Source organism: Ursus arctos, unplaced genomic scaffold, assembly GCF_023065955.2.
Source record: "Ursus arctos isolate Adak ecotype North America unplaced genomic scaffold, UrsArc2.0 scaffold_7, whole genome shotgun sequence".
NCBI lineage: Eukaryota > Metazoa > Chordata > Mammalia > Carnivora > Ursidae > Ursus > Ursus arctos.
The window spans coordinates 74,886,382-74,903,322 of NW_026623089.1; the positions used below are offsets into that span (position 1 = coordinate 74,886,382).

Consider the following 16,941-nt stretch of genomic DNA (forward strand, 5'->3'; position numbering starts at 1 on the left):
CTTAACTCCTGCACCATGCTTTCCTGACTGATGCTGGCTATGAGGCACCTAGTAAAAATTTAAGGACCTGAGAGACAAGGCGATCTTATTGGAGAAGCAGCATAAACTGATGGTGTTGGGAGATGAGGTATTTGCATTTACCTAAAGGCCTTTCAGGTGGATGGGGCTGAATGAACCTTGGCAGGAGTATAAATTGTGTCTGAAGTTGTGGGCAATACGATCATTCCCATTTTACAAGTGAAGAACTAAAGGTAGAGAGCAGTTACTAGTTCAGGATTACAGTTAGTAAGTGCCCAAGCAGATACGTATTTATTAGCACAGTGCCTGGAACACAATGACAGAGAGATATCTCTTTTTCTTTCTTTCCTTTTTAAAGATTCATTTATGTATTTGAGAGAGAGGGAGAGAGAGCAAGCGAGCATGGGGTGGGGGGAGTGGAGAGTAGAGGGAGAGGGAGAGAGTCCCAAGCAGACACTGTGCTGAGCACAGGGCCCTATGTGGGGCTCTATCCCACAATTGCAAGATCACAATCTGAGCTGAAACCAAGAGTCAGAAACCCAACCGACTGTGCCACCCAGGTGCCCCAGAGAGATTTCTTTATTCTTATAATTTATTAGAATTGCAGTATTATTCAGTCATAGGGTTAAGAGGATATTCATTATCACTTGTCTAGTTAGAAGATCAGTTGATGATGATTTAAGCATCAGTTGGGGGCCTTTATGAGATTAACTTTTCTACTTTGTATACTATTTCTGAATAAAGATAATCTACCTTTGACTTGAACAAGCCAGGAACATGGGGGTCACTCCTTTCAGAAAACCATGTTGAATTTCACTAGTTCAAAAATGTCTTATAATAGATTGAAATCATGTTGAAGATCTCTTCAATCTTCTACATGCCAGTTATTCACGTATGTAATTACTCCCCTGCTTTCCTTTAGATGTCCTTAAAGGACCTGGCTTCAGGAATCCTCCTTTTCTTGGTCCTCATATTTTGGACATACCTTTGTTGCTGTTGATTTTTTTTTTTGCATTATACTAAACGCAATATCTTAGATGATATAAGATTGGTATGAAGCATGATATGATTATAATTTTGATATGGATCTCAACCATATTACTGCCTTCTGAGGCAATTGTTTGCTTGTTATAAAGTGGGTTATACTTCAGGCCATTGGGCTCTACTATTCCACGTCCACGCTCAAGCAGATGATACCTTGGCATCCTGTTTAAAGCTCAGAAAGCTCAGGATCATCTCTTTAGTTTCACTGCTGTGCCCTCCACCATGCCCTGAGACCCCAGCGCGCCATGAGTTTGCTGCCCCTCAGTTCTGCTCTGTGGTTTGGGGGAATATGAGGGCTGGATTCCAGGAAATCTTCAGGAGCCACTGATCATGAACAAACTGTCCACCATACCTTGAAGACAGTTGACAGAAACATAGGGTGCTTCTGAAGAAGTCTCCAATGGAAATGAGGAACATGATATTGACAACCAGAGTAAAGGTTATTCTTGTTATAAAGTGGTGAAGAACTTTTCAAAACACATAAAAATAAAAAAGTGAGTTATGCTGCTGGCTAATATTAAATTACGGCAGATCAATACTTGTAATCATACTTTTTTCCCATATTAAGAATGATCAAGTCATGTTACACTTTTTGTATACATGCACACTAATTTTGTAGCCTAATTACAAGATTTTATGCAAAATAAGTGACTAGTGTCAATCACAACTCCTGAGAGATGGGGGAATTTATTATTGGAGAGTTGGTTCAACACATGCGCCTGGCACCAACTTCTTGTGCTGGATACTTGGCACATTGCTAACAAAAAGTGTGAGTGTTGAAGAATTGCTTAAACTTTATGTGTCTCATTTTCTGATCTATACAACAGGGGTAAGAATAACTGCCTCACAGAGCTATCATGAGACTTAAATATGCTAATGCATTTTTTAAAAAAGCAGTTTGGCATCATCTTTGACTTTAAAGAATGTCATAGGACTGGTTCCCTCCAAGCAAATGTAAGGCCCTCTAAAGAGAAAATATCAAACATAGACTCTGTCAGATGTAGACCTCATCTGCTATTTGGCCTTAAGAAGTACTAGTTATTATCTGTTGCTTTTATGGTCCCCACTCTACTCGCCTGTGGGAAATCTAACAATTATTTATGTTACTGACTACGCATTTGGATGAATGTTCTATATGTGTTACTTCCTTTAAAATTCACTTCAATCTTGGGGCACCTGGGTGGCTCAGTCAGTTGAGCGTCTGATTCTTGGTTTCAGCTCATGTCATGATCTCAGGGTTCTGAGATGGAGCCCTGAGGCGGGCTCTGTGCTCAGTGGGGAGTCTGCCTGAGATTCTCTCTCTCCCTCTGCCCCGCCCCTTGCTTGCGCACTCTCTCTCTCTCTAAAAAAAATAAAAATAAATAAAATAAAATTTACTTCAATCTTGCAAGAAAAGAATAATTATTTGCATTTTCTAGATAAGGACACTGAAACTCAAGTAATTTAATTCACCTGGAAAAAGACACAGATATTAAGTGATAGTCCAACCAAGCCAAGCCAAATTTATAAATTGTCTAGTTTAGCCAGAAGGTCAGCTACTGATGATTTGGGCCTCGGTTTGGGGCTGGTGGAAAAGTTATCACAGGACTGGTAGGAAAACCAGAGAATGCCTGTCCTGGTTCATGCTATGAACCCTCTCAGCACTGGTTTGGTCCCCGTCTATTTTCCAGGTCATGCAAATGTCTTCATCTAGGTTTCTAAAAAAATCTCTTTTTACTGATCTTCAATAATCTTTCTTCAAAATGCTTCAGGTGAAGAAGCAGAATCAATTCTGAAAAAAATAATAAAAAGAAATATTTTTGGGAAATGCAGGTCTCAATTACACATCAAAGAGAAGCTTGGAGAATAAAAAATTTGGGGATTTTTTTTATCTCGAAGGTGGACAGCTGTAGTTACCATCATTGGAGCCTACCCCTTGTTTTTTATTTAAAGAGCACCTGGTTGGGGCGCCTGGGTGGCACAGCGGTTAAGCGTCTGCGTTCGGCTCAGGGCGTGATCCCGGCGTTATGGGATCGAGCCCCACATCAGGCTCTTCTGCTAGGAGCCTGCTTCTTCCTCTCCCACTCCCCCTGCTTGTGTTCCCTCTCTCGCTGGCTGTCTCTCTCTCTGTCAAATAAATAAATAAAATCTTAAAAAAAAAAATAAATAAATAAAGAGCACCTGGTTGTCATGCCCTTTTGGAATTCACTAGAGGTCATTCCCCCTTCTGGTGTCAGCCTGAATTCAGTAATTCTGCAAAGGCTTGACTCTGCCCAATCCGGGGCAGCTTTGAAGGGCTATCCCATCTCATGGCAGGGGGTTGGCTGAGACTTGCAGAGAAACAACATCCCTGCTCCAGCTCATCCTCTGTCCAATCCTTCCTTCCTTTTCACAGATGTTGATCTTAAGAACATTTCTACCAGACCTTCTGCATGCTAATTTCCACCTCAGTGTTTCCAGGGATCCAAACCGACGAAAGTGAGAGTGCATTTCCTAAGAAAACCTTCCACCAAACAAGCTCTATACCCAAATATTTTATGGGCCATCAGTGGAGTGGTGTATATTTGGAGCAGCACTTTATTGAAATACATTTTTCATTCCATTTTGATTTTTAGTGTTTTTTTTTAAATATGTCAAAATGGCTTAATTGGCTGCCTAATGCAACTTCAAATTTTTAATTTTTGCAAATGCCAGACAATCTGACTTTCCATAATTTTTAAAAAATAATTACTAGCTCTGGATCTCAGTCATCATTAAAACAGGGAGTTTTGAAATAAATCTTTCTTGAGGTTGTGTAGTAGAGAGATTTGGAAATGACGATAGTCTCATTTCCTATCCCCATAATAATATTCAGACATTGCAAATCCAATTTAGTTTACATTTCTTTTTATCTGGAATTTCCATCAGACAGAAATTTGAGCCGTTTGGCAGATGTTGAAATTTATTTCTTGCTTCTGAATTTATGTTTAGCTATAAAAAAAAATCCCCTGTGGTCTGATCTTTTCTGATTCTTAACCATTTATTCCCACTATTGCACGTATCACATCACCATAGGAAGAAGAATTTGTTCTTACCCATTTTTAAAATTTTGTGATACGAAGATATAGAATGGATTTATGGCTAGACATAAGCAGAAGGCAAAGGCTCAACCTTCTAATCTTCTAATATGATGGCTAATTACATGGAGGCCGATGGCCAGATGTCCTCTCTTTCCCTTCAGCACAGAACAAGGATAAGCAGGTTTAAGTTCAATGTGGGAGATTCAGAAATCACACTCAGAAAGTCTCCAAGCAGTCAGGCTATTCTCAGAGACGACTGCATTTACAATTCACAAAAAGAGAGCGACCAACGCTTTGCTGCTAATCCTCATTTTAAGGAGATTCTACATTCAACATGAGACAAAGTGAAAAAGAGTCGAAGTTTAGGAAAATGTGTGTGGGTTGTTCAATAAAATGGTTAGTGGGAATTTCTAAGTATAATTCATGATATATTATATTGGTTCAAATTTTAATGCATTGGGTATTTATTGAGTTCCTTTGCATTAAAATTTATGCTAGGGAAATGAGTAGGGACAATATAGCCTCTCAGGATTCTTCTGCACTGTAATGTTCAATTTCAGGGCCCATTTAAAAATCAAATCATAGAGCCCAATTCTCTTCTACATATAAAACCAAAATAACTGTTGTCCAGAAGTCATGTGAGAAAATATCTCCAGATCTGACTGCATATTTATTTTAAGCTGTCATGATGAACATAAATATGTAACATCTAAAGAGCAAGAACCAATGGCGTATAATGAGCTTATGCAAATCAATACAAAATGTCCAATAGAAAAATTGGTAAAAATGAGAACAAAACTAGAAATAGGTAAATTACCAGAAAAACTGGTAAATTTCTAGGCAATATGAAAAATATACCCTAGGGGCCCCTGAGTGGCTCAGTCGGTTGAGCGTCTGACTCTTGATTTCAGCTCAGGTCATGATCTCAGGGTCCTGAGACTGAGCCCTCCGTCCAGTTCTGTACTGGGCAAGGAGTCTGTTTGAGATTCTCTCCCTCTCCCTCTGCTCCTCCCCCCCACTCATGCTCTTTCTCTCTCTCTCTCTCTCTCTCTCTATACACACACACACGCACACGCACACCAGATGTGGTATAGAATAGAATATTATTTAGCCTTTAAAAGGAAGGAAATCCTGTCATATTCTACAACATGTATGAATCTTGAAGTCATTCTACTAAGTAAAATAAGCCAGTCAAAAAGAAGAGGAATACTGCATGATTCTACCTACTCGAGGGATCTAAGATGGTCAAATTGATAGAAGGAGAAAGTAGAGTAGTGGTTGCCAAGGGCTGGGAAGAGGGGAAATGGGGTGGTGTTTAATGGGTACAGAGTTTCACACAATGAAGAAGTTCTAGAGATCAGTTGTACCACAATGAACATACTTAACATTAGTGAACTATATGCTTAAAACTGGTTAAGATGATATATTTCATGTGTTTTTATCATAATTAAAAGGTTTTTAAAAACCACACATGCACAAATTATTAAAATTATTTAATGGAGGTGAGGTTTTTGGAAAGTAGATATTTTCTTTCCTTTTAGGTGTATTACTTGATATAATATTTTAAAATTTCAATTTGGTAATATTTATCATTTAAAATTTGTAATCCATTTTGAGTAAAGAATGTTTTAGAATTTATCATATATCCTTTCTTACAAAAGCAAACAAGTATAAACCAACATTTGTAGAAAGGACTTTTATTAAAATACTATCAATATACATTTATCAACAAAGTAAGGTTCACTCATGTAACAGATAAACCTCAAATTTCAGTGGCTTAATACAGTAAAAGTTTATTTCTCACATGTAAATCCAACTGGTTATTCCCAATTAGCGTTAAAGATATAGGCTTTCCAGTTACGGAATGAATAAATCATTCATTATAATGATTCAATTCAATATTGAATTACTCAGTAAATCCAATATTCAATACTGAATTATTAAAAAAAAACTTGTTCTGAAAATAAATCATGGAATAAGAGGTACAGCACAGGGAATATAGTCAATGGTATTATAATAGTGTTGTACGGTAGCTACACATGCAGCGAAAACAGGATAACACGTAGAGATGTTGAATCATTGTGTTCTATGCCTGAAACTAATGTAACATTAAGCATCAACTATATTCAAAGTAAAAGAAAGGAATGTGCTCATGCAGTCAGAGACCCAGGCTGGGGAAGAAAGACTTTGTCTCCTTCAATGCATGCCTTCCATGGTCATTTTCAGCTGACAGCAAGGAAAGAACAGTGAAGATATGGAGCATGGGAGATTTCGATGGCATCTCCTTTCTGCACCCAAGCATGGTCCAGGGACAAGAGCAGGGGCAGCCCTGCGAGGGCGCTACGGATCCACTTGTGCAAGTCTCATTTCAGACCAACTGAGTCAGAATCTGTATTTTAATATGATCCCCAGGTGAATGATATTCATATTAACACGTGAGAAAGCAGTGCTTTAGACAAGGGATAGGCAATGTTATTGGCCAAATAGGGCCCCTTATACTCCAAAAGATTATTACCTTTAGGGATTAGGACAAGGGAGAGGATATGAAGAGCTTCACAAATTATTTCCTATATTTCCGTTTCAATGGAAATGCCACATTTTTCATACACAATTTTTGTTTTTGTTTTTAAGATTTTATTTATTTATTTCACAGAGAGAAAAAGAGAGAGCACACAAGGGGGAGAGGCAGAGGGAGACGCAGAGGCAGGCGTCCTGCTGAGCAGGGAGCCCAACATGGGGATCCCAGGACCCTGAGATCATGACCTGAACTGAAGGCAGACTCTTAACTGACTGAGCCCCCCAGGTGCCCCCAAGTTTTCGTTTTAAAAGCAGAAGAAATTACTATCTTGCCATCTTAGTGTTCACCTGGATCCCTGATGATGGATTAATCTTGAGTACGTCTGGATATATAAGATTTTAGGTCATGGAGATAATCTCATTTAATCTCTCTGTGCTCACATTTAGATAATATTATTCTGGAAAAACAATACTCACAAGGATATTGGACAGGTTGTACACAGAATTATGAAAAGTATTGAAAAGTATTCTGTTAAAAATGGCAAAAAAAAAACATTCCAACTGGAGCAAGTAAATTTGCTTTTGTGACCACTGTGAAAGAATATGAACATGTTGGCAGTTCAATTTCTTCATGTTTAAATTGGAAACACACACACACTAACACACACCACACACACACACACACAACTTACACACATCTTATATTCCTATAACTCATGGAGGTTCTGAATAATCAATAGAAACATACTTTACCAAAGATGAATTTTGTGAAGATAGTTGACAATTTTCACAATAGATTTTAATGTTATAATGGCATTTTGAACAAGCGGTACTATCGTATTTGGAGGTTTACCAGATTTAAATATTAATGTTCACAACCAAATTAAAAATACGTGCTTTCCCCTAAATCCGTGGTGAACAAATCTAAAACAAAACAGTATTAGAGCGCCCCCTGCTGACACACCGCCGCAGCTAACCAGATGCAACCAGCATCTTAACATGGCCAAGTGGTTGAACCTCGAGATTAACGCCTTGAATGACTAGAAGGGTTCTATATTTTAATTTTTATAAATGCTTCTTCTTTTTTAGTAGGTCGTAGATAATTGTTTAATTCTGTAAAACATTAACTAGGAGGCCTTTTTCTTGACACTGTTTACCAAAATAAGTGGCAGCTGTTTTGCAGTAGCGCTTGAATTTTTTTAAGGTGACCCTTTTCCTTTTTTTTCTGAGAAGAATGCTTGAGAATGTTTACCATCAAGTAGAATCCTAAAATTTCTCTGTAAGAGATCTTGGATTTCAACTCTTTCAAAAGTTTATTCCCCAATGAAAAATCAGAGAAGAAAGCATTTGCCAGAGTTCGTGCAGCCAGACTGTATCGGGTGAGTTAGGACCGCGTCGATGCCCAGCCCATTGGTTAGTCTACTGTTCACTATTCATTAGAATAATTTAGTTGAGTTTGTTGAACAAAAGACTGTTTGTTCTCCAACAGTTAACAAGAGTCAAAAATCAGAGGAAAAGTGACATAAAGTTTATCTCACAATTCATGTAACAAACACACCTCATTTATTAAGTTCATATATTGTGGGTCCTATTATCTAACAAAGAATACAATCACTCTAATTTTGAATATAATGGCCATAATCATTAGTTTACATAATAAAACCCACTGCATTGACTTGTGTTTGGTCAGGCTGAATATTTTACTTCCCTGCCTGGCTATTTTCGTAAGCACTTACCCCATCTAAAATGCCACATGGAAGGAGCACTAATCAACTAAATTTAGAAAATTCAAACTGTAAGAACCGTTCTACTTCATTTTTCTACTTCTCTGACCATCTTCTAAGGAATTCAACTTCAAAAGGGAATTGCCATGAATTTCTACAATAATTTTAGTTGTGCATGCTGCTTTCTGAAAAACATCTTACAGAAAAACAAAAGTGGCTTGCTACAGGGCAGAAGAACCAACAATTCTTTCCTGATGTATTTTAAATGCCTCACCAATTCTAGGTAGTAATAACCTGGTAAAACTCACTATAGGAAGATAATAAAAACATTTCAAAGAGTTAAAAATCTTTTGTTTCTTCTTTTGTATTGCGGTAACTATTTTAAGAGCATTAAGAAAGACTCCTATTAGGATTAAGAGTGTATGTATGTGATTAGTCAATAAATGTTTCATTGTAAATATCCTTTCCTTACCTCAGGCTCTATGACAACATAAGAGGGTAAACTGTACACAGATATGTTTAAGTTCATCACGATATTGGATCTGTGAAAGGCTTCCTTTATAATGGAAGATCTATTTTTGGCCAGCATGTGGTACTGTCCATCTGTATGTTTGCAGAGCATTTAACTAGCGGTGTCAAGAAAATGCAATGAAAGATTTCTAGATGAAACTTGCACTTTAAAGAATGTGACTGTGTTTAAGAAGATGAAGCTGACAGTGTATAGGAAAGGAGTGATTCAAGGATCATAGAATTATCTTACATGGTCCATCAGCAAAGAAAAGAAACCGAAGACCCTGAAATAAATTGATCCATTGTACTTGGTTTGCTTGGAAGACACTAGCTTGGAAACCATTAGGAAAATACAGCAATCATATCTTTAATTCAATATTAAATAATGGAATGGAAACTTATAAAAAAAAGTGGTAGCTTTTTATTTAAAAGAATCAGTTCTACTAAAGCAGTTTGATACAAAAATAGAATTGAAGAGGTCACTTTTAAAAAACACAACAAGGGGCGCCTGGGTGACACAGCGGTTAGGCGTCTGCCTTCGGCTCAGGGCGTGATCCCGGCGTTATGGGATCGAGCCCCACATCAGGCTCCTCCGCTATAAGCCTGCTTCTTCCTCTCCCACTCCCCCTGCTTGTGTTCCCTCTCTCTCTGGCTGTCTCTATCTCTGTCAAATAAATAAATAAAATCTTAAAACAAAAATAAATAAAAAACAAAACAAAACAAAGCAGGAAGCTGTTGAAAACATGCAGAAAGTGAATTTAACCAAACTTGTCAGTTATTAGTACAGAGAAAACAAAAAATGAAGGAATCCATTATGTTCTATGTGGAAAATAATTAAAAATAAAGCCTAGAAAATATATCTAGACCAATTTTTAAAGCTTAAATTCAGTTGAAACATTAACCATACACACTTCTCTTGGGTGGTTTTCCCAGGGCCAAAACCCTATCTGTCCATGAACTTGGGCAGGTAAGAAAGACCCTCTCAAGCAGGCACGCACATTGTCTTAAGCGTCAGTTGTAAACGAAGGTCTCCTGAGCCGGGGTAGGATTTGGTTAATTTCACTGAACAGCGCCTTTGTTTGAACATACTGATCAGAAGGTGATCTGGTGAAAGGAGACATTTATAAAAGGCTGTTTTGCTAATGTTCCCAGAGTAATAAAGAGATCAAAGTGCTACAAATCTCATTGGGAATTCTATTCGCTTGAAACTGCTTTTCTAATTTACTCATCTTGTCCTCAAGAGGAGAAGGGTCAAGTGAGTTTCTGAAGATTTGGTACTTAGCTAAAGGTGTAAACATGCTAAAATCTGTTTTTTTTTTTTCCCTTTAAATGATTAAATCTCCACTTTTAGTACCAGGATGCCCTTATTTCTGATATGATCAAGGGCAGTAATTTTTTAGTTAATTAAAAGAATGATATTCTAGAAAATCACAACTCTCTATGAATAAATATTCTAAATATTTTATTTTAAATTTAAACACACACACACACCCCGCATTTGATGTCCAGCTGAGGCCATTCTAGTGCTGTAAATTCCCAGCTGGAGTGTTACATGATTTCAAGTTAACTAGAGTCACTCAACAATCAGGAATTAGTTTTTAAAAGTGCAATGAGAAGTTAAAGATCATTCCAAAGCCATCTGAGGGCAGAATCATCTAGACCTTCATTTCACCTTGTCACCACTTCCCCTTTTTACAATAAAGTCGACTATGTCTGATTCAACAAAATTCATTTTTTTGGCATCTATTTTTTATTGAGTCAACCCAAAGCACTGGCTTTTTAAAACAACTCTCTTACCGGGGTATATATATGCTTGGTTTGCACAGCACTTAATTAAATTGTGTAATTCCAAATAGCTTGTTTAACTGGCTTCGTGAGTAGGATACTTTGAACATTAATCAGTAAATATTTGCTTACCTCTCCTTCCTCCTGTGGGGAGAGAATGATCCCATGTCTCATTGACGTTGGCCGTGGCTGGGAGATTTGATTTGGTCAATGGGCTGTTACTGGATGTGAATTCAGCATGGGCTCGAAATACACCTGCTCTCTTGCCTCTCTGTCATCACAGTGAGAATGACATGCCCTGTGTGGCTGCTCCTGCCAGAAGAAGGAGAAACACAGTGAGGAGAGCCACACCAGCTGACCCACAGATGTGTAAGCAATAGAATGCTGCTGTATGCCTCTGAGCTTTGGCGTATTTGCCACGCACCAATGTATGAACACTACAGAAGTCAACTCAAATGACTTTAGGAAAGCAACAAATCAGCTGGTTAAAGCAGATACATGTGGATGGAATAGAATCCTACTAACTGTAAGTGTAAGCATGGCATGGAATCAAAAACTAAAAATGGGGAGGGATCTTATTTCTGTTTGTCCCAGAACTTTGTACACTGGCTTGGACTGCTCTTCTTCACGATCAGAAATAGTGTGGCCAACAGTGTTTACGACTAGTGTTGAGCTATGCTGCACTCATGATGTTATTTCAAAGAAAGATCACACTTTGATTTTTTTATGGTTGTTGTTGTTGAAGCCGATATTAGCAAAGCCTGTCACGAAAGCCGCCTTTTCAAAATCCTAGCCAGCTCAGTCTCTGTATGGAAAACCGCCATATTTTGTAGCCTGATCTACTAACTGTCTCATCTCATGCTGATCTTAGGTGTCCTTCCTGTTCCCGTCGAGCCATGCACCTGGTGTAGAGTGCCTCGTTTCTAGATCCTTACGTGGCCGTGGCAGAATGCAGAGCACCTGCAGAGGACCTCTTCATTACAGAGGACCACTCACCATGACTGAGACATATTAATGTGTATCAGGGCACCTGGAGCATTTGTGGTTCCTCCAGCCTGCTCTGTTCCCCACCCAGTGGAGTCTGTTCCATCACGGGACTTTGCCCAGCCAGCTGTCTCATGTACCTATCCCATACCCCAACCACCAGATGCCCCTTCTCCTCAGAGCGGCAGTCTGACCCCTTCAATGGGATGAAGGCATCTGCATGGCTCCCACACCTGCTTCTCAAGCATCATTGCGAGAGCACCATCTGCATTACATGCCAGGCATCACTCAAGAGCCTGGAAGACAGCCGTAAGCACAACACGACAAAACCCCTGGCTTCAAACACATATATTCTAATTCAAACACAAAATACAGTCAGAACGGTGGATATTAAAATGCAGTAACAATTTTCGTCTATCAAATTAGCAGACACAATAGATTTCTTTTTTTTATTTTTTTATTCTATTTTAATGTTTTTTTATTATATTATGTTAGTCACCATACAGTACATCCCCGGTTTCCGATGTAAAGTTCGATGATTCATTAGTTGCGTATAACACCCAGGGCACCATGCAACACGTGCCCTCCTCATTACCCATCACCAATCCATCCCATTCCCTCACCCCCTCCCCTCTGAAGCCCTCAGTTTGTTTCTCATAGTCCATAGTCTCTCATGCTTCATTCCCCCTTCAGATTACCCCCCTTTCTTTATCCCTTTCTTCCCCTACCGATCTTCCTAGTTCTTATGTTCCATAGATGAGAGAAATCATATGATAATTGTCTTTCTCTGCTTGACTTATTTCACTTAGCATTATCTCCTCCAGTGCCGTCCATGTTGCAACAAATGTTGAGAACTAATCTCTACTTACTACTACAATTACTATTTTTTTTCCTTCAATGGAAGAAAGAGCAGGGAAGAATGTGTTATTATACATACAGCCGGATGCAAGCTGGTAAGACTTAACAGAAAGCCAGAAGAGAATTTTTTAAGGGAGAAAAAAAGAAAAATTTAAATGAAAGGCTTTCTAAATCTCAAGAAATTTTATTTAACTCTACTTTTGAGTGTTCTAAGGACAGTTATGAGTGGGCATAGTTATTTAAATAAACTATGCTTATTTCAATTAATTACATATAAATGGGGAGGGAAATCTCAACACCCAAAGATAATGATTTTAGGTAAATAAATTCTGTAGTATTTTTTAAAAAAGATTTATTTATTTATTTGAGAAAGAGAGAGAAAGAGAGAGTGTGCATGTGAGTGGGGGGAGGGGCAAATGGAGAGGGCGAGAGAGAAACTCAAGCAGACTCCATGCTGAGTGTGGAGCCTGACGTGGGGCTTGAGCCCACAACCCTGCAAGCATAACCTGAACTGAAACCAAGAGTCATATCCTTAACCGACTGAGCACTCAGGCACCGCTAATTCTGTGATATTTTTTAAATGGAGATATATGGAGTTACTGAAATTATAAATTTTACTGACATAAAAACTTTTGTATACTGTTAACTTTAGAAATTATACCCACACAATACACTATTGTTTTTTTTTTCTGGAAAACTTCCATGGATGTCATATATGTGTGAAGGAACACATGAATTCCAGTATTGGAATATATATAATATAATATAAAATATTATTTTATCCCTGAGACAACAGAGCCTATCAATAAAAACTCAGTTTTTTTCTTTGGTTCACATAAGAGGATATTAAAAACTGATGAACATTATGCTTTTTCTGTGAATAAACATTAGAAAGCTATAACCACATGGTCATTATGGCCAAATGTTCACATGTATTCATAGGTTTATGATTCATATCAAGACAGTATATTCAGACAGTTATAGCTTTTATTTTGTGGAAATTGAAAACCATTTTGAAAGAATAACACTTAGAGGAAAATTAGAAGTCTTCTTGTTTTCCCTGTCTCAGATTTAAATATTAAATACTTAAGAAAAGACAAAGGGCAGTCAGAAGCTACACCAAGTATCTTGTCAGAGCCCTCCAGCAATTAATATATTTCTATCTGTAGTTTCATCATATTTGTTCAACTTGAGTAAGTGTTTCAAGAACTGAGTAAACAGCAGTGCCTACTTTTCCTCAAATCAGAAATTTTTACTCTGGTCACTTCTTTTTTGTTTGTTTTAAAGTATAGCCATCATTGGGGCACCCTGGTGGCTCAGACAGTTGAGCGTCCAACTTTTAGTTTCGGCTCAGGTCGTGATCTCAGGGTCATGGGATAGAGCCCCACATGAGGCTCCACACTCAGCGGGGAGTCTGCTTCTCTCTCTCCCTCTGCCTCTCCCCCTGCTCGAGATGTCTCTCTAAAATAAATATCTTTAAAAAAAAGTATAACCGTCATTTTACATGAGATGATAGGTGGGTTCCTAATGGCAATCAGCAGCTGTGTGTTTTCTGACAGAACTAAAGCCCTATGTCTGGGCAGAATCCCTTAGCAATTTTTAATGGAATTGTGTAGGAGACGCAATGAGCCTCCTGTGAGGCCGCTCAGACTGCAGTTATGGCTAAGATCCTACACGGGCTGTCACAGAACCTTCCACTGGGCTCCTTCATCCTCCTGCATTCCAAGTAAACACATTCAGTGAAACAAAGCAAAACAAAACATGCCAGCAAACAAAACCCCTGGAGTCTGTGGATGAGGAAAATAAAGACCTCAATTTCAGTTTCAAAGAAGTGCTAATTAGCTAAATAAACTCACTGAGATCTGAGTTTTAATTCCTGTCTCCAAATCCCCAACACTTTATCTCGCTTTGTCACTCTGTTCCATGGTGAAGGTTTTGTAGTTATTTTATTGATTTTTTAAACCAATTTAGCCTACTATCAAAATAAATCTAGTGTCTCTTAAATTAGATTAAAATTCAATTTGCAACCAATACTTATTCAAATAACCATCTCATCGGTAAATTTTAATGATGCTGAGTTAAATATCAAGAGAGCTGCTATTTTATTTCCATTGATTTTCCTATTGATTGTTAATACCTCGATCTGTGATGCTCTCATCACATTTACATAATGCCTATCCATTATGTAAAAACTGAGACTTAATAACAATTGTAAGGTAACCTTTTACTTTTCCTAAGACCTAAAATCAATTAGCTAAGTGTTCATTCATTTACATAATTACAACAAATATCACTAGTGCAGAATTTATCTGAAATCTAAATTATTGAATGGCTGAAATACAATTGGTGAGTGTGTAGTCTATCTCCAATGACCCCCCACACTCTTCCATACCCCAGGTGCCCCCCACCAGACTAACTCCTGCAGAATCCCTTCCCTGTACTCCTGTTGGTAGGTATGGGTCAGTGTGATTAGTTGGGTCCATGAAAGCATTTACTTCACTCACTCTGAATGACACAGTATCATATAAAGAAGTAATAACATATATAATTCTCAAGAAGGTTTTCACCACATGAGTCCAGGACAATTTCTTTACAAACTCTTGAGTCTGAGCTTATTCTTTCTTTGTCTATTGCCAAAACTTTCCCAACTGCTTGGCCTTTCTTCCAAGCTAAAACTGTGTTAGTCAGTTTGGAAGAGAATGTATTATCATGACTCATAATATCCATTATTGGTCAAAACGTCTTATGGGCTCCTGATGGCCAAAATTGTTTCCATGATTGGCAAGTTTCTAACCTGCTCTTCCTGGCTTATTTCACTTCCCTGTATAACCACATCAACATTTGTGATCTCTTTCCACTTCTTATTTTCTTCAAACTCTGAAGATTCTTCCTTTTATATTTCTCTTCATCTTAGTCACCAGAGCAACTCAGACTAGCCTTTAAAATAGTCACATATCTTTTGCACACTAGATTTCCCTCTTGTCTTTAACTTGTTAACAAATAACATTGTTAAATTTTAAATTACATTGCTATGCCAGTATATCCACATGCTCCTATTATTTCCACTGTAATATAATGCATATGATATAATACAATATGATACAATTCAGTTTTTATCCTATCTCGTCCTTGATGACCTAAACAAACTTCTTTGTTCTATGAATCCTTATTTACCCAAATTGATAAACATTTGCTAATAATAATTTCATTATCTATAAATAATCTATAGGTTGGCTGATGACATCAATATTTGTTTTTCCCTCTAACTCCTGCTCCAAATTTCTCAGACCTTCACTGAAAAGAAAATTGTATTCAAAAAGTATCTATACTGTACCCCAAAAAACAGCAAATGCTTTAATTCTGAAAAATGGAAACATAATAATGTGCTTGTGGAAGATTGAGATATTTTAGAAATATGGTAAATTGCAGTATAATAGAGTTCAGTGTTACACTTAACATCTAAAAATCACACAAATTTAACTCAAAATAGCTGCTTCCAAAAGAATCTTGAAAAATGCATTTAAATTCAGGCAGTTTTCCACATAAATGCAGAGTGACAAAAAGTCACTGTTTCATATAGGATAATTATTTTTTAGCCAAACTCAGTTATTCACTGCTCTCAATTACCTGGATTTCTTTGCAATACATTCTTAAAATAAATCACAGAAAATTAGAGGGCATATTTACAACTTACAAACTATACTATATGCAATTGAAGACAAGTTTGCCTACCTTTTTCTTCTTTTCATATAGTTTTGGCTTACTGAGTGCTTTTAAAAACAGGAAGTTTCACCTAAAGATTCAGGTCTCTGGTGTCAACAGGAAAAATCTGAAGGTGAGACCACACATTCCTGTATGTCAACAATCAGTTTGAGCGGAGCTGCCCCCATCTTAGACAGGTCATATGTTTTCCAGGCCACCATTGTGCTCACTGCTCCCTCACTGAGGTTCTGCGTCATCCCCCATTGAGAAATACTAACTCCTGGTCTACCTCTCGATTGCTACTTATTTCCTGAAGTCTTCCCAATCCCTGGACTATTTGGAAATGTAAACATTAATTTGCAAACTCTTAGTTCTTTTCCACCTCTGGTAGTAAGTGCAAAGTCTTTCATAATTAAAAAATGTTAAATTAGCATCATTGCAGTTGACCAATGTCTTTTGAAATAGATTTATAACAATGTAGAAAAATTGCTGAAAGTTATTCAGAAATTTCAACTAATGCATTTGTTGCAATCTAAATGAGAGTAAATCAAGCTTTTTTTTTTTTTCCTAGAATGAACTGTGCATTATAAATGCTATTCATCATGGTAAGAACTGAAGTTTCAAGTATACAAATATACTTTTGTATTTGTTCATCAAATCCAAGTATTTATGTTAATCAGTTAAACAGGAAAGTATGCATTGACTCTAATTGGAATACTCAGATACATCTTTAGCAATGAAGAGGTGATCAGATTTGAATG

General features: G+C 37.5%; 1 long non-coding RNA gene across 1 annotated transcript in view; it reads right to left on the reverse strand.

The window, feature by feature from the left end:
* Nucleotides 1–10,966, reverse strand: part of LOC123001304 (uncharacterized) — a 72,162-nt gene extending 61,196 nt beyond the window's left edge. The window contains exon 1 of the long non-coding RNA XR_006410055.3: nt 10,769–10,966. This is a non-coding gene — a long non-coding RNA (uncharacterized LOC123001304). The remainder of the gene's footprint in view (nt 1–10,768) is intronic.
* Nucleotides 10,967–16,941: the final 5,975 nt, after the last annotated feature.